The sequence below is a fragment of the Lactuca serriola genome, chromosome 4 (assembly GCF_051521515.1).
Source record: "Lactuca serriola cultivar US96UC23 chromosome 4, Lser_US96UC23_V15, whole genome shotgun sequence".
NCBI classification, from domain to species: Eukaryota; Viridiplantae; Streptophyta; class Magnoliopsida; order Asterales; family Asteraceae; genus Lactuca; species Lactuca serriola.
In genome coordinates, this window is record NC_136411.1 from 262,561,422 (window position 1) to 262,582,400 (window position 20,979).

A 20,979-nucleotide genomic window follows, 5' to 3' on the forward strand; every position below is an offset into this window, starting at 1 on the left:
TCATACGTCCGGGCACATGGTCAACCAAATTCCAAACTTGGTTGTCGTACATGGACTGAATCTCGCTGTCCATCGCCTCTTTCCATTTCACAGACTCCGGGCCTACCATGGCTTTCTTATAGTTGTTAGGTTCATCTAAATTTATTAATGTACTATCACTAATATACGTGTCCCCTTTCTGTAGTAATATGAAAACCATATAACTGGGGTTGAACTCTAACTCTTTCGGAACGTCTAAGAGGTAAGGATTCACAATCGGTTCAACCGGAGTTTCCCCCTCGGGTTGAGCGCCAGCGTTAGAGGTTTCTTCATCGCTCGACTCTTGAATCTCTTCAAGATTGATTTGCCTCCCATTGTCCCCTTGGATTATGAGTTCTCGCTCTTGGAAAACCCCTCTCCTTGCAACGAAGACAACATTGTCACTCGGTCTATAGAAGAGATAGCCAAAGGATTTCTGCGGGTAGCCGATGATAAAACACCGCTCACTACGAGGCTGGAGCTTGTCGTGAGTCTCTCGTCTCACGAAAGCCTCGCAACCCCAAACCTTGATATGTGCCAACAAGGGAGCTTTCCCTGTCCACATCTCGTGAGGTGTTTTGGCAACCTTCTTTGTAGGGACTAAGTTAAGGATCTGGGCGGCAGTGTCTAAGGCATACCCCCCAGAATGAGATAGGTAGTGAAGCACGACTCATCATGGAACGAACCATGTCCAACAAGGTTCTATTAGGCCTCTCAGCCACACCATCCAACTACGGTGTCCTAGGTGGCGTCAATTGCGAAACAATTCCGCATTCCTTGAGGTAGTCGTGGAATTCAAGACTTAGGTACTCTCCTCCTCGATCGGATCGAAGCATCTTGATTTTCCTTCCCAATTGATTCTCCACTTCTTGTTTAAACTCTTTGAACATTTCATAGGTTTCTGACTTGTGTTTGATTAAGTAGATATACCCATATCTACTATAGTCATCGGTAAAAGTCACATAGAAGCGGTTCGCATCCCTTATGGTGGATCTAAAGGTGCCACACACATCGGTGTGTATGAGATCCAATAGACCCTCACCCCTTTCACAAGTTCCAGTGAAGGGTGACTTGGTCATCTTTCCAAGTAAACAAGACTCGCACACGTCATCGTCCCTAAGGTCTAATGACTCCAACACTTCATCCTTTTGGAGTTAGGCGATACGTTTCTTGTTGACATGTCGAAGACGACAATGCCACAAGCATGCTTTATCCATACTATTGGAAGAATCCACACACAATACATCATTTCCTAGGTTATCTACAACCATAACAGTTTCATAAATTCCATTACAAGGCAATGCTTCAAAATATTAAACACCATTTAGATAAGCATAAATAGAACCTTTCTCATTATCAAATGAATATCTAAATCCTTGTCTAAACAAAACATGAAATGAAATGATGTTTCTTGCCATATCTAGCGAATAGCAACAATTATTTAAATCTAAACCTAATCCATTACTAAGCGCTAAAGAATACACTCCAATCTTGGTGACAGGCGACAATCATCTGCTCCCCATGATTAGATTTATTCTTCTACGCTCCATATCCCTATCTCTTCTTAGTCCCTACAAATCGGAACATATGTGAAAACCACATCCTGTATCAAGAACCCTAAAAATAACATATGATGAATCATTAGATTTAATTGTGTAAATACCTGCAAAAGACGGATTGATCTTCCCATCCTTGATGGCTTGCAGATATTCCGGGCAACTTCTCTTCCAATGCCCTATTTTGTGGCAGTGGTGGCACTCTGCCTCCTTTGGGTTAGAGTTGGGCTTAGCAGAACCAACTTTGGTTCCACTAGAAGAGGTACCATCTTAGGATTTACCCTTGTGGTGGCTCATGGAGGGAGCCTTCCTCTTCTTGCCCCTCCCTTGCCATATGGCCAAAACAGGAGTAGTGGTTAGAGTGGGAGTTGATGCAACATACTTGTCTTTGAGATTGCTCTCATCAGTTCTAAGCAATCCTTGGAGCTTGCTCAAGGTGACCTCTTCCTTATTCATGTGGTAGGTCATGCGGAACTGGTTGTAGCAGGGAGGCAAGGAGTGAAGGATAATGTCAATTGCCAGCTCTTCATCGAAGCTAACATTCAACTTCAGTATGCGATCGACATATCTCTGCATCTTTTGCAGATGAGCGATAAGGGACTCTCCATTGCCCATTTTGGCAGTGATCATCGAAGTGATGATCTCATACCTCTCTTGCCTCACACTTTGGTGGTAACGGTCCACCAAGTCTTGATGCATCTCATAGGGATAGTATTCCTCATAGGACTTTTGTAGTTCAGCAGTCATGGTCGCTAGCATGATGCAATGGACTTTCGTAGCATCACCCTCATGGGCCTCGAAGGCAGCGATCTCTTCGGGAGTAGCAGTGTTGATGTTCACCTCCTTCAGCTCCTTATCGAGGACATATTCTTTGTCCTTGTAACGAGTGACCATTCAGATGTTATAGATCCAATCATTGAAATTGGACCCATCGAATATCACTTTACCACACAAATTCATGAGTGAGAACGAGCCGAGGAGTTCGAGCCGGAAGCATTGTTGTTGCTTGAGTTCGAAATCTGAAATAGAAAAAGAACAAAGTTTGATTAGAAATGAATCCCTAATTAAACACCCTAAATGAGAAATTAGGGCTAGGATCCAACAACATTATTTACATACTAGAAAAGGGATGTCGTAATCTAACATGCAAATAATTTGAAGGTAAGTGAATGATGATTCACTAATTTTCCACCATGAAAAATATAAAAGAGATTAAGTTTTATATGTATTGAAAATTCCTAGATTCCTTTGAGATTCAATGAACTTTTCAATGGCATGTTTAAATCTTGATATGCCCTTCTAGTTTGTGACCGGGATGCCGAGTATCACAAAGCGGGTGTGAATAACCATGCAAATGTACATGGTGCCCTCATTGTTACAATCACCTATTCGATGTGTCAGTTAACCACACACGCTCCATCGAACTATGACAAACATTGAGTCACCCTTTTTCACCTTTGCATAGAACCAATTAGCGTGCCGGTTAACCACACACGCTCCACTAACTTCTTAGCAAGGGTACAAAGTGTAATTTCATGGGATTGCACCAATTCACTTTGCCTAAAGTAACTAAGATGGGGAATTTTGGAAAAACATTTACTTACGTTATATAGATTCATTATACTTATTAATCAAGAGAGGATTGCCCTATCCTACCCGTTCGGCTAACGACCCTCCACTAATCAAGAAAGTGGTGGGTAAGAGTAGATACCCATTAAATGACCATTTTATAGGCCATAACCTAATACCCCCTTATAGACCGGCTTCGTGAATGAGGCCTACTAACGGTAAGACTAGCATTTTAAGTTTTATATATATATATATATATATATATATATATATATATATATATATATATATATATATATATATATATATATATATATATATATATATATATATATATATATACTAGGAAACTTAATGGGGCCGTGATTATCACGACCCTAGTGAATTAATCAGTAAGCTATTTTTACATGATTTTTTAGATAAAATAAATTTTTAACATTTTAAACTTTTATTCAAATGAAACATTATATTTAAGGTAATATCCATATTCCGGTAATTTGAAATGAAAATATTATACTTCAGGTATATATATTTATTGAAATATAGATAAACTATTTATTCAAAAAGCACTCACATAACTCTTCTGAATATGATGCAGTCGATTTATGTTTATTTAGTTTGTAGGTCATTTAATAAATATACTATGTTGAAGCATGACAGAGAAGAAATCTATGTTGCTATATGGACATACAAAATCAAACTTCTAAAAAACAAAGCATCATTTGAAAACTTGGAACAATGTAAATATTTATTCAAAAGCACTCACATAACTCTTCTGAATATGATGCAGTCGATTTATGTTTATTTACTCTGTAGGTCATTTAATAAATATACTATGTTGAAGCATGACAGAGAAGAAATCTATGTTGCTATATGGACTACATAAAACAACACATTTATATACCAGTAATCCAGTATTAAATTTTAATGGACATAGTTTTGTATATCTAACAACAATTTTGATAATAATAAAAGAACCTGGAACAAAATGGACTTGTCATATGGAAATATTAGCCAATTAAGTTTACAACCCCAAAAATATTGCCAAGATCCGATGAACTGAAAACATATATTTACTTGTTAGTCTTGTACATCAAGTCATAAACACTTGTATTAAAATCCAAGTTTATTCGTCAACAATTTGATGGGAATAACATGATTAAGGCATATAAAGCACTTACGATCCCAAATCCTGAAATAATCGACATAATTTACAAAACAAAAACCATCCCTAACTCTTGCAATTCCAGTAGCACCTAAAAGACACAAATTAGATAAAGTAAAAGACTCTTAGTTAACTAACATCAACTTTAAAAAATCAGAAATTACCTTTATGATATTCATTCAACCAACTTATCGAACAGTTGGTTAGAAAATGAAAATCCAAGACAAACTGCAGACAGTAAGAAATTGATACAATCAAAGATATTATGCAAAATAAACACAAGTAGTTAAGGTTCAGTTATATACGAAACGGATTACTCAGATGAAATTATTTCATCTGGGAAAAAAGAACTCACCTCCTAATAATTGGTATCATTTCTCCAGCAAAGAGGAGAGAAGGCATAGTAAAAAATCACAAAGAAGAGAGATTTGCTTCTTTCTCTGTTCATAGAAGTAGCATCATCCCCATTTAATAATTTTGCACACACTTGTACACTATAAAACTTGTCCCTCTAACCATCTGATCAATTGATCTAAAAAAATATAAATATACTCACATGTATCATGTGGTTGAATTTTAAAATTAAGATTCTCAAAGATGATTGTAGATTTCATATTCCTATCATCTCCACTGAACGAACACCACCTTTTGTGTTGATACGTGGCTTGGTCAGTCGTCCGAGTTGACCCAATCAATCATAAAGAACTTTTATTGAATAACATTCATCAGGTTCACTATATTGGGATGATTCAACATTTTCAAAATAAACACTTGTATAACAGTTAAATATAACACCATAAACCCATAAAATAAAAGGTTGGTAGAGAGAAGGAGAGACCAATACTTTTCATCAGATGAGTAAAAGGAAGATAATCTGAGTACCTGTTACGGTGTGATCAAGTTGTTCGTTCACAACTAAGGGGTTATTGAATGTTGGTTTAAACAGATTATTGGTAATGTTTGGCAAAAACTAATTTTGATTACTGAGTGTTATATTAATCAAATTTGGAGAAGCGAGTATGGAACTTCCTGTACAATAACTGATTATTGAGAAAAATGACTTATGGGATTTGGGTTTAGTGTGTTAGATGCTTTAACCTAATAAATTAAGAAGTCTTTATAGAAACTTTCATGATGAAGAATTGTTGTTTAATACACCTATTATTCAAGACCCCTTTTGATTCCTTCAACACCAACCAAGCCCACAAGAAATGAAGAACACAAGATTGTTATCCTCTTTTTTTACATCATTACCCTTCGATTAAACCCACTTTACATCATTGTCGTTTATTTTTATAAAGTAGAGTGAGGGTGAGACCAGAAGTAAGTAACAAAAAAGAGAAACCAGAAGCATACCTGCGATTTGTAGGAGAGAAAGAACAAGGAAGACGGGAAGACATGATATGTATCAGACAAGGAGCGACAAAGAGGAGCAAAAACAAATCAGGAGAGATCTTTTATTGATCATTCACCATTAATTTGAAACCTATACAAAGAAAAAAAAATCCAAAATCAATTTCAAGAGTAAAAAATTAAAGCTAGAACCCTAAATTTAAAACCCAGGAAACCAAAAACAAAAACAAGTGGTTATAGCGTTGTATTGAGTTAATTTCAATTGATCATTTCTACTACAAATAAGAACTAAATAGATAGAACCTATTACCTGGACCGGAAACGTCAGCGGTGGCTGAATAAGGGATGTCCACCCACAACGTCAACTGTTCCGGGGGAACGTAAGGAGGCGGTGGGGAAATATAAGTGGTCCTTTCTTTCTTAAGAAAGAGGAGGAGAACAAAAAGTTTTAATAAAGAAATGTGTTTACTCTCTTAAGGATAGAGATAAAAGAGAAATATGAGGCAGCAATCTGGGACATAAAACGAAGAAGGAGGTGGCGCCAAAGAGAAGGAGCGTGAGAAAAGAGAGAGTGACTCACCTTAAGACGGTTAATTGAGACGGCAAACAACTTTAGGGGAAATGCTGGCAGAGCAGCAATTAAGCAAAGCCGCCTTTAAAGTCTGTTGCGTCGATGCAAGGATAATAAACAGGCAAGTGATGCAGTCAGCCAAGCACCTCACGGTAGGATTGTAGGATGATGTTGGGCATGATGGAAGAACATAGCATACGTTAAAGCATCTGGAAAGGCTATAAACCAGGAGGTGGCAATTCTAGGAGGAAAACCCTCGGTCAAGTCTTTTGTTAATGATCGGAAGAGTATGATGGAAGCTATGGGCGGCAACAACCCTCTAATTGGAAGATGATGGTAAGCAAGTAGGCACATTGGTGGTGACACAAGCACCCAAGCTGCTCACTGTTGTAAACGCTAAAAATAGCCGACTCCAGTATTTCTATTCTATTGGGGAGATAAGCAGGGAGAGAAACAGCTCATTGACGTGGACAAAAGCATAAATCTCTTACATATATATATATATATATATATATATATATATATATATATATATATATATATATATATATATATATATATATATATATATATATTAATTAATCTTGTAATAATATAATAGTATATGATTGAATTTTAAACTTATAAAATTTTAAGGGTTTGAAATTTAAATTATTCAAAATTAAACTTTTAATCATAAAATTTAAATTTCAAAACTTGTAGGCAAGTTTTGAACTTTTCAAAACACAAAGGATCAAATAATAATATAAGTTAAACAATTAATTTGGTGATTATCTATATTTGATCTATTCCATTTTATTAGCAAGATCATTTACCAAATAGTTTAAATAATCATCCTTTATCATATAAGGAAAATATTATTCAAATAAATAGAAATTATATTTAGTTTTGGCAAGGATAATCATAAATAAACAATAAACTTCGGATTTTATAAGTTAAAAATGATTTAGGCAATTATCCTTAAGCAAAACAACATAAAATACTAAAATATAACCTGCCTGACTCCCAGACTCGCCGAGTCACTACCTGGACTCGCCGAGTTGGGCTGACTCACCGAGTCGGGTCTGGCAGTGGCCAAAAAATCGATTTTCAGCAAATAATTAAGCATTGCATCACATACAACAGAAACCAAACATAGCTCTGATACCACTAATGGGATTTACACAAATAAACATCCTATGTGCTCATGCAAACCCTAATGCTTGGATCTAGGCTTCTCTATTGTACATGCAATGAATCCAAGACTTGCAAACCCTAGATCTAGTAGTATGATTCGAAATTTAACTTAACAAATCATATCTAGAAGATTACCTCTTGTTGGTTGCTTGATTCTTCATTGATTCTTCTTGTCTTGGAGCTTAGAGTCACAAGTGTAACTCCTCTAATGGCTTACAAACACTAACTAGCAAGAAGGCAATTATGAGAGAGATAGGGGAATGCTAAAATCAGCCTAGGTTTTCTCTTGGGATCAAGTGTAGCCAATTTTCATAGCCCTAGGGTCATATTTATACTGTAGGCTGCTAGGGTTTCAGTCTAAACCCTAATGGACAACTTAGTCACCAAGCAGCCCATGCAACCTTTTGGAATGGGGTCTTGGACGAAAATATGATGATCCTTCATCATAATTCCGTTCCCCCTTAGTCCATTAGGTTTCCCAGCCTAAAACTGAACTATCACACATTTGACAGTTTATGCCCTTTATTTAATTAATCTCTTTTAGTCACCAAATTAATTCCTAATTAATTTATGACCAATATTAATCAAATAATATGATTTCTCTTTTAATATATTATTCTTATAATATATTAATAAATCATAATATCTTCTCACTCTATAAATTACCTTGTCAAGTTGCTATGGTGAAGGCAACCAAAAAGGACCATACACAACCGGGTCAAGTACTTACCAAATATAGTTACAAGCTTATACACTAATCCAACAGTTTTGCATGCTAATGTTTTCGTATGATAGTTATAAATCACATATGATTGATTATATAATGAAAACTATAGCAAAAGATTGATGTTTTTCACACGATTTTGACCATGTGTTTACTTGTATTCCCCTAAAAGTATTTAAAAGCAGTTAAAAACGTATTTAAAGTGTGTTTATAGGGGCATGAATTCACTTGGTAGAAGTGACGATTTGATGAAAACGATACTTTTCTCGGGCAGCACTTCGACCGGAAAGAAGTCGATTTCTCGGAAATCTCGGGGCTTCGAACTTCCGTAAGAGCTTAAATATGAAACCGGGATGTCGGGATAGTCTCGAGAGGGTAGAAGTATGAAATTTGGGAGAGCAGGTTGAGAATTAGAAACCAAAACCCGGAGCCTTCACATCCTTTTTATAGGGTTGGAAGAGGCCTCGAACACGGGGTGTTCCTGTGAGGTACGCGAGGCGTTCCCTTATACGCAGTGTATTCCGGAGCCTAGTGCGTCACTGCTTACGAACCTCGGATTGGATGGCGATGGGACTCGGTTCTAATATGCGAACGCGGGGAATTCCTTAGGGAACGCAGGGCGTTCCCTTCGGACCAACCTCGAGACGTGTGCCCAGTTCTTTGAAATTCCGTAACTTTTGCGTACGAGCTCCGTTTTCGACGTTCTTTATATCCACGCGTATGTGAGAAAATTCTCTACAACTCTCGTTTAGACTCCGTCGGTTTAATCCTGACTTTATTTTTAATAATATATTTTTAACAGGTCGGGACTGGAAAAGTCGGTTAAAAATCCATAACTTCTTCATCCGATGCCCATTTTCATCAGTATTTTTACCGTTGTATTACCATTGATGAGATCTTCGATTCTCGTTTACGCCGTGTTGGCTAAAAGTCGGTCGATCTCTTCGAGTTTTTAGGTGTTTACCGCTATGTCCAAAACTTCGAAAAATCATAACTTCCTTATATGAAGTCAGATTTGGGCGTTCTTTTTATATATGTTTATGGTTTTGGGATATCTACGACTCAATCCAACCAATCCTAGACTTTGTTGGATATGGCTCTTTGTAAATTACTATTATATTTCTCTCATCTAATATTTATTCTCTACTTTTATATATTTATTATCTACTTTTCATTTTTGAAGTTTTTATTTCTTTAACTCTGACATTAAATATTTTTGTTTTTGATATATAATACTTGATGCAAAATATATGAATGGATTATGGTTTAAATGTGTTTTCATTGTTATAAGTTTCATCAAGTAATTTATAACATAAATAAAAATATTTATGGTTAAAGTTGAAAAATAAAGAATTAAAAAAAACGGACAATAAATATGAGATAAAGATACTATATGACCTTTCAAATTCAAGGAAGAGAGCGTTGTATTTCAATTTTGATATATTTGAGACTTAGGAATGATGATGTAGTGTTTAAAATGGGGATGATATAGAAAAAGTAGGATTATTGGCATTACTAAAGTTTTTTTTTCGGTATTCTAATAGAAATCATTGATGTTCGTTAATCTGGTTAAATTGAGTTCAAATACTCATGAATTTTTTTGTAGTTGTTTTTCTAACTCATTATTATTATTATTATTATTATTATTATTATTATTATTATTTTGGTTTGGGGCCGGGGGGGGGGGGGGGGGTGGATCAGACAAATGACTACGACGTTTCTAGGGTTTGTCCATTTAGTCATTAAAGTATTTTGGTTGCTTTATGAGAGCGTAAACTCGTGAGTAACCTGTCTTTTTAGGTACCTAGACTTATTTGACCAGGTTTGAGTGCCACATACACAACATTTGCCACATCAGCGATGATATGCCAACGACGCGTTGTTACAACATTTTGGAACGACGTCACATTGCTTATGAATTGTAGGGCCCAAATGTTGAATTTTCATTACCTGCCTCCGTATATATACACACACACACACGTTGGTTCCCTAAAATGGTAAAAGCCTAAAGATTGTTACCCATTCTTTGCACAAAAGTTCACACCCTAATCGCTAAGAAGATTTAGTTAGTTCCATATCCTGCTGATAGTTGGTCCTTCAACGACCGTCACATAGAAAAGAACGTTTCTATTGAAGCCTGGGAAAAAGACATAGTGATCACCTTACTCCAAGCACAGTTGGACGTCTCATTCATCCGTAAGGAAGTTGCTGCTGACTTGCTCCAGCTACAGAGAGGCTGAGAAATGGATGCTCTAAAAAACGAAGTGGACGTTGTTAGGGCTGGGCAAATCAACGTGTCCAATATGGTTGCTGATCCGAAGAACCATTTCTACTCTCTTCAAGCTGGGTATGTGAAAATGATGGTCAACATGAGGAAACTAAAATGTCTTGTGGGTTTTATGGTTGTGGTTGGGGTCGGGGTTGCAAGCTACAATTTTTCCACTAATGGAAGAACTTTAGCTTATATGGTTTCATTCTTGGATTTGTGCTTTTGGTAATCTGAAGTTTTGTTATTTTGGTGGTCCTTTTGATGGTGGATAATGTTGTTGATAAGATCTAGTCATGATATTTTTACATATCACATTTTGTATGTAAGTTAATGGTACTGTAAGCAACAAACCTGAAGAAATGAAATCGTTTATGTTTAACTATACCATTCTTGTTAGAAGCTTCTATGTGCATGAACTCTATAAACAAACACAAAATAATATTGTTACAGGGATTTCTCCACACTACATATCAGTAGGGTAGACTACATCAAATTGGCACGCGGTCTATCACCTACAGGCTATAAACCTGCATGTGTTCCACAGGATTATCATCAAATCGTCTGGTGGTCGTTACCTATACTCTGTTAGGTGACTACAACATTGGTACACTAGTATCATTCCTACATCGTCGTTAGTACACTAGTACCATTTCTATATCATTAGTACACTAGCACCATTTCTAAAGTCGTGGCATCCTATCATTGCCTACATATTTTTATCATATTATGACATCTTATCTTTCATCATACTATGGCATCTTTCATTACCCTTCGTTATTCCAAGTATTATATATATATATATATATATATCATCTAAAATATATCTTTATAATATTTCATCTAAAATATAATATCTTTGCATGTAAGCACATATAACATTAAATTATCTAAATACTTCATATCTACGTGTAAGATGAAAGTAACTATGCACTCACTTGATAAGGGTGAATGCCTTGGAATTTGGGCATAACTTCGCCTTGGTACTTTAGCTCTTCCTCTGACGTAAGTGTGAATGCCATGTCTTAGGATCTCTCTCCATAAGATGAACAAAGGCGGTAGGGTTTAATTGTTGAATCTCTGTCATGGTTACATTGAAATGTACTACGTTGGTGCCTTACTAGCTCTCCAAAAAAATATTTAAAACTAAGCTCCACTAAACTTCTTTCTAAAATTAGCATACATATACCTTACACACTATTTGAGTTCTGCTGTAGGTAATACATCCTTTACTGCCTCAACCAAACCCTACATATGTAAAGCAATTAGTTTAGGATTCTCAGTTTCTATTGTGATAATTTAGAAAATAAACCATACCTTGTGTTTATCAGAATTTAGAACTAGACCAAGTCCTTGATTTGAACACTACAAATCTTCTATAAGAATTTAAATAAACCATTTCAAATTGTTTTTGTATTTCACACATACTGCTTCCCAAGAATTTGGGAATATTTCATTGTTAGCATCCCTACCCATGACACAAAGTACTCACCTTGGAAAAAACTTTTCAGGAAACAACCATCTAGGTTAATGATACTTCTACACCCTCCCGTTCATTCCTCTTTCACTCCATGTAAGCATATGTAAATCTTCCCGAAGTAATTTTTACCATTATGTCTTGCATCAACATAAATGTTTACAGTTGATCCTGGATTTGATCCTTTGATCAGCACTATATGACAATAGCCAGGAATACTTTTCTACAATTGTTTCTTCAACTATAGTCAAAGAATACTTCTTGGCTCTCCTACACTGATTCATAGTCACTTCAATACCAAATGTGTTTTTCACCTCCTCTCTAAGCAATCTAGCACTCATCTTTTAATTGTTTACAAATTCATGAATAAAGTGGTTGCCTAACCATTTATAATTGACAATTAATCCTAATTTGAAATTCTTTGCACAATTATGGTCACTTATAAGAGACTTTATCTGGAAAGACTTATCATCACTAATCCAAGAACCCCAAACCCTAAAACTACATTTTCCATCACAACATTTGGCTAATAACCATCTATTATCATTTTTCACAAAACATAATATATAATCATTTGCAACTACATAATTACAGAGCATGTGTTTTAGTTGTTTAAGATTCTCAAACCTCATACCTAACATAAATTGTTGATGCTTCTAGTGAAGCTATTTATCAAAAGAATTTGGCAATTCAAGATCAACATCTTCATCTTCACCCATGTCTCAACATGCTCACCTAGACTACATCCTCACCCATCTCTAAATATGGCCCATAATATTTTCAAAAAAATTGAGGGATGTTATTATCATCCCCATGCCCTGTTTCAACTGTGTGAACTGTTTTTGCATCATCAACCATTTCTTCCTGTATATTATCAACAACTTCCTTTGTTTCTTCATCCAACCATTCATGTATGTTAGTATTACCAAAATAAGGATTTGGCACTACATTCATAAGTAACTGTTATAATTTTGGCATAATCAAGATCATTTTGAATTAACCTCAAACCTTTTGGAAAATCAATATTAGGAAGACATTAATATAGCTTCCCAAGGTTTTCTTTAGTGAATCGTTCGACGAACGCATATCACTCGTCCTTGTCCATGCCGACAAAATCATTGTTCACCAACCTCTTATTAATCAGTGTATCGTATGGTGTACTTGGCGAAGATACCTTAGAAGTGCAAATCGACAAAGATGTATACAAATTCCATGTTTGAGTTTTGAAGAGAATAAATGAAGTAAGGGTTTTTAGTCGAAGAGAAGGAACTGGTAACAGTTTTCGTCGATATTAGTCTCATTAAATACGTAAACGACGCAATTAGCAAGCATATGTGGCATTAATAAATGAGGTGGAAAAATTTTACCAGCTTACCCCTTCCAAACTTCAAAGGGACGTAATAGACCCAATAAAAATGAGTTTATGCCCTCATAAAACAACAAATATAGTTTAGGGACTAAATGGACCAACCCTAGAAAGTTCGTAGGCATTTGTTTAATTTCCACTTTTTTGTATATGATCAGTTGTTTAAAAAAAGTTATTTGTTGGTTTTTGCAACGCCCGGATGCGACAGGTAAAATTCTTACATGTATTTCATTTGATTTTTTGGACAAGACGAGAGTATGTTGGGCGTAGTCAAGGTACGTACGACGTACTCCCTCTGCATGTGCGGATTGGGATAACCCCTACGTACATTGGGCGTACTCATGCCAGGGGTAAACCCTAATTTTTATGGTTTACACCTAATTTAAGCTCATTAAGTCCTTCAAGCTCATCACCTTTTAATCCCCCATTGCCTTTTGGTGCTAATCTTGAAACCCTAGCCATCTTGAGAGCCTTCTTGAGCTTACAAAGAGTTTTTGGGTGTTCTTTAGTGATTTTGAAGAAGGGGAGGCTTGAATAGAAGCAAATGACAAGAAGAAGCTTGTAGATCTAGAGTTTGGCGACATTCTAGCTTATTGGAGGTATAAAGTCTAAAACTTGTTCATTATAAGCTTAGATCTAGGTTTAGGGAAGAACTTAGCATCTTTGGTCCCATAACTTGCTCTTTTGGAGTATGGGCAACTCGAGACCATTTGAGTTGTCCTTTTGGACTCTTAGGGTGCATGAAGTCATAAAAATCGTATCTTGAAGGTTAAGACTCAACCATGCATGATTTGGTGGCCACTTAAGAGATGCAGAAGGCTTAATTCATGGTTTGGGTCCCATTAAGTTGTGCAAGGGCATAAAGTTTGCAACTTTATGGCTTAATACATTTTTATGAGCTTGGATATGAGTTTTGGACGTTAAAGCTTATTGGGTTAAGACAGTTGAGCATCTTTGGGTTGACTAACTAGTACGAAGGGCGTACTCTTGGGTACGTTGCGAGAGCTGAGCCAGTACCTCGATTCTAGATCAACAGCGTACGTCGGGCATACAAGCTATGTACGCCGTACGTACGTAGTAGGGATGAGATTTAGAACCGGAAAACCGGACCGGAACCGGAACCGTTAGAACCAGAAAATGTAAAACCCGTCTGGGTCCCAGGTTTAAAGAATGACTCTATCAAGTTTCCAGGTAATCCAGGTTTTGGGTCATTCAGGTCCAGGTAAATCGGGTTTAAGAATCGGATCCGTGTGAGGAATCAGAACCGGTTTCTGTGAAAAGTTTAAAACATGCATATCTCATTCGTTTGAACTCAAATTGGCATGAGGTTTTTTCCAGAGTGTTTTTTACTGTTTGTACATGACTTTAGACTATAATTTTGTCCTTTTTGGGTTTATATTTATTGACTTACAGTCTCTCAAAGTCGGGATATCAAAGCTGGAAATTTTATGTTTTTCAGCTTTTTTGTATTCTATGATAGTTTAAAAACATGTATATCTAATTCGTTTGTAGTTGGAATAGCATGAGGTTTTTTCAAAAGTGTAGTATGGAGTTTGTACATTATTTTAGACTTTAATTTTGTCATTTTTGGTTTCATATTCATTGATTTATAGTCTCCAAAAGTTGGGATACCAAAGCTAAGAATTTTCTGTTTTTCAGCTTTATTTATGTATTTGTGAAATTTTAAAACATGCATATCTAATTCGTTTGAAGTCGAATTATCTTGAACTTTTTTTTGCAACATACAGTTTAGAGTTTGTATATGATTTTAGACTGGAAGTTTGTCATTTTTGGTTTAATATTCAATGACTTACAGTTCCCCAAAGTTGGGATATCAAAGTTGAAAATTTTCAAAGTTCAACCACTAAATAATTACCAAAAAATTTCCATTTTTCTAGTTCTAGACCCACTTTATCTAGTTCCATCCGACCCACTTTGATGTTTCTAGGTTTTCCGGTTCTAGACCCACTTTACCCGGTACCTTACCCGGAACTGTTTCTTTTATATCGGTCTGGTTTTCGGTGCTACAAAATCTCCTTAATAGGTTCCCGGGTTTTATGGGTCTGGGTCTACCGGTCTGGGTTTGGACACACTCTCATCCCTAGTATGTAGTCTATAGGCTAAAAGGGTTTTTGGGCTCGAGTTTTCTTGGGATTTTTTCCTTGTCTAGGTTTGGACCTCGGGCCTACCTATAGTAGCGAGACATTTATGAGCTTTAGGCCATTTTCAGAGATCTTAGGCCATACTGGTCCTTAGGGACTTGTAGTTGGGCTTGGAATGCCTTGTTGGGCTAGTTCAGATTTGGACCTTGATGGGGTAGGCCCAATGAGGCAAGGTTTAAGAAACCCTTTTTTCTTTTAAAGTTAAGAAATATGGTTTGGACTCTTTGGTTACATTATTGACCTAATTTTTAATTAGGGTTTCATACTTATGATTTAGGGAGAGGATTTCACGAGTCAGCCTCTTGAGTGTGATTTCATACCTTCAGTCTGAGGTGAGTTTCCTTCACTGTATCCGTAGATCAAAGACACCAATGTCAGTCTACTAGTTTATGATCTAGTATGATGATTGTCTTCATGACAATTGTCAGTTATACCTGTATTTGCTTGATGAATCTGTGATTCTGTTGTTATGAAATTATGTGGTAGCGGTAGGGGTGAAATAGACCTGATGCCTATTGAAATAGACCGAAGGGGATTGCAAGCACCCAAATATGCTTGACTGCATCTAGTTAAAATAGACCAAATGGGATTGCAAGAACCCATATATTCTTGACTGTATCCGGTTGAAATAGACCGAAGGGGATTGCAAGCACCCAAATGTGATTGACTGTGTGTTTGTATGTTATGAGGTATTTTGGGGAACTCACTAAGCATTGTGCTTACGGTTTTCAGTTTTTGTTTCAGGTGCTTCCAGCTCAAAAGGTATGGGTGTGGCCTTATTGCACTACATCTACCTATGATTTTCTGCATTATGTGATTTTGAGAATTTGTAATCTGATAATTTTGATATGATACACTTTCGACTATCTTGATATGATTATCGTATATTTTAAATGAATTTGAAAACAAAATTTTTATCTATATTTTTTGGATGTTACAAGTTGGTATCAGAGCCTTGGTTTGAGGGATTTGCATAATACTCTCGCATGTGCCTGAACTCAAATTGAGGATTTGGTAGATTTTCCATAAAAAGAAATCTTTTAATTATGGGATTTTAATAAAAGAAAAAGGATGTGATGTGTGCTGTCAGCTGAGATCAAGTAAGTCTTCCCACAATACTTATTTATATGTTTTATGCTACGATATGAGAACTGCATGCTATATTAGGGGCTAAGGTTTTGCTCAGGATTGCATAATAGAATGCTATGAGAGATGCCTTTATGTGCCTATCTGTATGAGCTTATATATTTGCATGCAAGTATCAGATCAGTTATTTGATAGGATGACATGTATAGGTTATGCATGATTTGAATTGTTTGATACTCGAATTTTGCATGCTTTGTGCTCTAGGAAATTTTATTGGTACTAACCAACTAATGGGTGAAGGCATTGGGTTACATATTACTGAGACTGCATAATTTTAGAAGGATAGGTTTAACTTATTGTGCAACTCTTGTTTGAGTCCAACCATTATAGTGAGGGACCTTTCATTCGAAGAATTATCTAGTATTGATAGTATGTAATTGTGTTCATGTAGTATTTAGGTAGTATTAGTAGAAGTTTCTTCTACAACTGATAGCAAAAAAGGGTAAGGAAAGGAACCCTAAGTAGTCCGTGGGAGATGTATTGGTGCATACGATGCCTTATAGTGCGAGGAGTGTGCTAGATGGGAAATGGTGACTTGGAGGAGTTAGGATAGTCCCGGAAGAGGGTATAAATAGGTGTGGAAGGTAGTATTGGGCTTGTACTACTGGAAGCATATGATTTATACCCAAGACCAGGAAGACTATGATGAATGCAGGGAGCTCAAGAGTATAAACCTTCTCGTGTGTTTACTAATTGTTTATGTGGTTATGTTTTAGTACGATGGATACACGTAATAGAGCAGGGGGTTCAGGATTTGGATATGGTTTGGGCACGGGCACTGAACCAATTGATGAGAGGCTACGCGAGTTCATTGCATCAGAAGTTATTAGAGGCATCCTTGATGCAACCTCGGTGATGTTCCGGTTGATCAAGCAGGGTATCATCGAGCTATAGGAGAATCGCCTTCAGATATTCAGGGTTGATTTGCCCGCTAGCTGGTTTGGGGCCTGCACTCTCTCGTTCAAGGGTTTTAGGGGATATGTAGAACCATATTTCTTTAGGGTGAAGGACCCTATTACAGCCAGGCGTTGGATAGCTGACATTGAGTGTGCCCAAATGATGAGATTCTGCCCTGAGGGGTCGAAGGTGAGGTTTGTTTCAGGAAATTTGAAGGAGCGAGCCTGAGATAGGTGGGAGGAGGTCGGCTATAATTTAGGAGGCCCAACCATTGAAGTCGTGACCTAGCTAGATTTTGTGACCCGGTTTCGAGCAGAGTTGGCACCAGCTGTTAAGGTGCAACAATTAGCTAGGGAGTTTCTGGACATGAGACAGACGACTGAGACTGTCATGGAGATCGCCACCAAGTTCTGAGAGAGAGCTTTGTTGGTACCCCAATATGTGGCGGATGAGGAGATGAGGAAGACTCGATACCATGACATGCTGAGATCTGGCATCAGGGAGTTTGTTAGTTTTTCTGCATGCCCGACTCTGGAAGACATGATATCCAGGGCGTGGGAATAAGAGATTGATTCGGAGAACATAGGGAAGAAAAAGACGGAGCATGGTTAGACGATTGGGGTTTCAACAAAGAAACCCAAGGGTTTCGATCCTAGGTGAAACGACCAGTTGGGTCGGAGCCGCTATGGCAAATACAGTAGAGCGCATGATGGGGCCTGCAAAGCTGGTGGTTTGGGCTGCTACAACTGCGGAAAGATAGGGCATTTTAGCAAGGATTGAACTGCTACTATCATTACCACCCAGGCATCATATATGATTTGCTTCTATTGCAATCAAAGGGGCCACAAGAAGGCCAACTACCTGAGCTTAGCATCACGAGGACTAGTAGTAGCACCTACTCTAGTGACCCTGTGGATTACTGATGGCCACCAGGGCAAGGCGGAAGCGCCTTTTGTGAGGAGCAGGGTTTTTCAGCTGATAGCCGAGGAGGCTCGTACATCATCGAATGTGGTGATGGGTATGTATCTTCTACTTAACTCTTTATTTATGTTGATTTCTCTGCTTCTATTTATGTGTTTTGTTTTAGGATCGTTCCTTGTGAATGATATATCTACCTTGGTATTGTTTGATTCAGGGGCAACCCGATCTTTTGTATCACTTTCACTCGTCATGAGGTTTATCGATGCTCCGGGGGAGCTGGATTATTCATTAGAGGTTGAGATTGTTGATGATCATCTTGTGCGAGTATCTAGGGTTCATCGGGGTTATGTCCTAGAGTTGTTCAGCGAGCGGTATCCGATTGACTTGGTTCATATTTCGTTGCATGGAAATAAGGTGATAGTAGGGATGAGTTGGTTGAGCCCCAATAGGCTAGTGATTGATTGTCAGTGTGATATGGTATGTGGTCGGACCCCAAATAATGGATAAATAGTGGTCTAGGTAGAGGGCACTCAGCGCAGAATAAGTCTATGTTCAGCAGCTAGGGCTAGGCGCTATCTTCAACAAGGGTTTTCCGGATTCATCGCATATTTCATGGATACCCGGGAAAAGGGTAAGGTAACTGTGGATGTTATGTCGGTCGTTCGGGAATATTCAGATGTGTTCCTTGATGATTTGCATAGAGTGCCTCTGGAGATGCAAGTGGAGTTTCAGATTGACCTGATTCCCGGTGCGGCTCCGATAGCCAAAGCACCTTACCGATTAGCACCTTCATAGATGCAGGAGTTCTCTACAGCTACAAGATCTATTAGATAAAAGATTCATTCGGCTGAGTAGTTCGCCTTGGGGAGCATCATTCCATATAGTGAAGAAGAAGGATGGATCGCACAGGATGTGTATTGACTACCGGGAGCTGAGTAAGCTAACCGTGAAGAACCATTTGATGGGTTTTGAGCATTCTAAGACTCCTATGGTGTACATGCAACCCTATATACTTTGGATCTAGGTTTTCTATAATATATATGCAAACTTTCAATATTCTGAAGCATCATCCTAACTAGCATACAATGGAGTATCTTTACTACAAATTCTAGTTAGATGGCATACCATTTGTTGTAGTTTGAAGCCTTGGACCTTTAAGAACTTAGTGCCCTAAGTGTTGCACCTCAAATGGAATCACACAACACCACCAACAATGGAGGAACTTGAGAGGAGGTTACTTGCACTCATAAAATCGGCTTGCCCTCTTTTGTAACCACTAGTCCATCACTTAAGTGCCGATTTCATGAGCTAGAAGGGTTCTTATATAGTGTGGCTTAATTAGGGTTACACCATGCTAACCCTAATATGCATGACCTTCCATATTCCTCATGTGCCATGGGTTTAAACCTCCATGGATCATACATGGGTCACCACATGGGTTTAGCCCAACATAAGAAACTATGGATCATAAGCCCACATGATAAGAATGAATGATTTACATAATCAATCCTCATATATTTAATTAGTCTCTCTTGAGCACAAAATTAATTCCAAATTAATTCTTGATCAATACTAATTAAATAATATGATTTCATATTAGTATATTAGAACTTATAATATATTAATAAACCATAAATAACCTCTCCTCAATGGACCATGCTACTCTCGGGTCAAGTACATTCCAATAATTGTTATTGTCTTAGACACCTAATCCAATAGTCTCCCACTTGGATAAGTCTAATAACTATCATTTCAAGCATGACTCCAACCCGACTGGCAATCATAGCTCTTAAAAGCCACTGTCGAACTTTAACCTAGTCAATGACGTATCCATTAGATAAGGGATCGTATATTCCTCCATTCTAGGTATCATATGGACCGAGACATGAATTATAATCATTCTCTTTGTCCATCTATTGTTTCCTGATTTCCGATTTATGACTACCGACTAATTGAACAAATCAAATCAGTCCAGGCCTGGTGTCATCATTAAATCAACGAGGGGCCCACAAATATCGCTTTTATCCACATGGGTTAAAGGAACAGATAAACTTTGACCCAAATGGTCGCTTGTACTTACTCATCAAATTAGACACAACAATATGTTTTATAACATCCAAGTTACTAGTGCGTTTACATATGTCAATGTGCAACCGACTCACAACTACAACTCACATGTCTCCGTTTCAAGAATATAAGATATTATCGTCTCACAATCACTCGTTATAAAATCCATGAAGTGATTCAAATGAGCATGGGTTGAATCCAATACTCGAATCTTATTCCAGGAGTACTCATGCCTAGACAAACTACATACCCATTCATGACAGTCTTGCCTCAATACCTACTTCCAAAGTATGATCGACAGTGGATGGTTTGAATAATCTAGTTATTTGGGAAGTCAAAACATGCAAAGTGAAACACAGTAATAATACTAATCCTATATGGACCCAAAACTTTTGAGCCATATTGATTACTCATCATTCATTGTATAATGTTTCGAATAATCAACTTAATACTTGAATTAAAAAAATGGTTATGCTATGCTCCAAGCATGCACACTATGTTTGTCTAAACAATAGTCATGTCATTCACCAAGCATGCACACTATG

At 37.2% G+C, this 20,979-nt stretch overlaps 1 long non-coding RNA gene across 4 annotated transcripts; it reads right to left on the bottom strand.

Annotated features, from left to right (window-relative positions):
* Positions 1–1,398: 1,398 nt before the first annotated feature.
* LOC145096991 (uncharacterized) lies at positions 1,399–6,681 on the bottom strand. Of its 4 annotated transcripts, none has more exons than XR_013704197.1 (7): positions 6,242–6,681; positions 5,972–6,080; positions 4,473–5,794; positions 4,325–4,399; positions 4,122–4,202; positions 1,682–2,593; positions 1,399–1,589 (listed from the first exon to the last, which is right to left on the bottom strand). It is a non-coding gene; the product is annotated as an uncharacterized LOC145096991 (long non-coding RNA). The 4 variants fall into 4 exon arrangements; XR_013704196.1 differs by having other exon boundaries at positions 1,400–1,589; positions 4,473–4,536; positions 4,664–5,794; positions 5,972–6,681; XR_013704198.1 differs by lacking the exon at positions 5,972–6,080.
* Between the last annotated feature and the right edge of the window lie 14,298 nt (positions 6,682–20,979).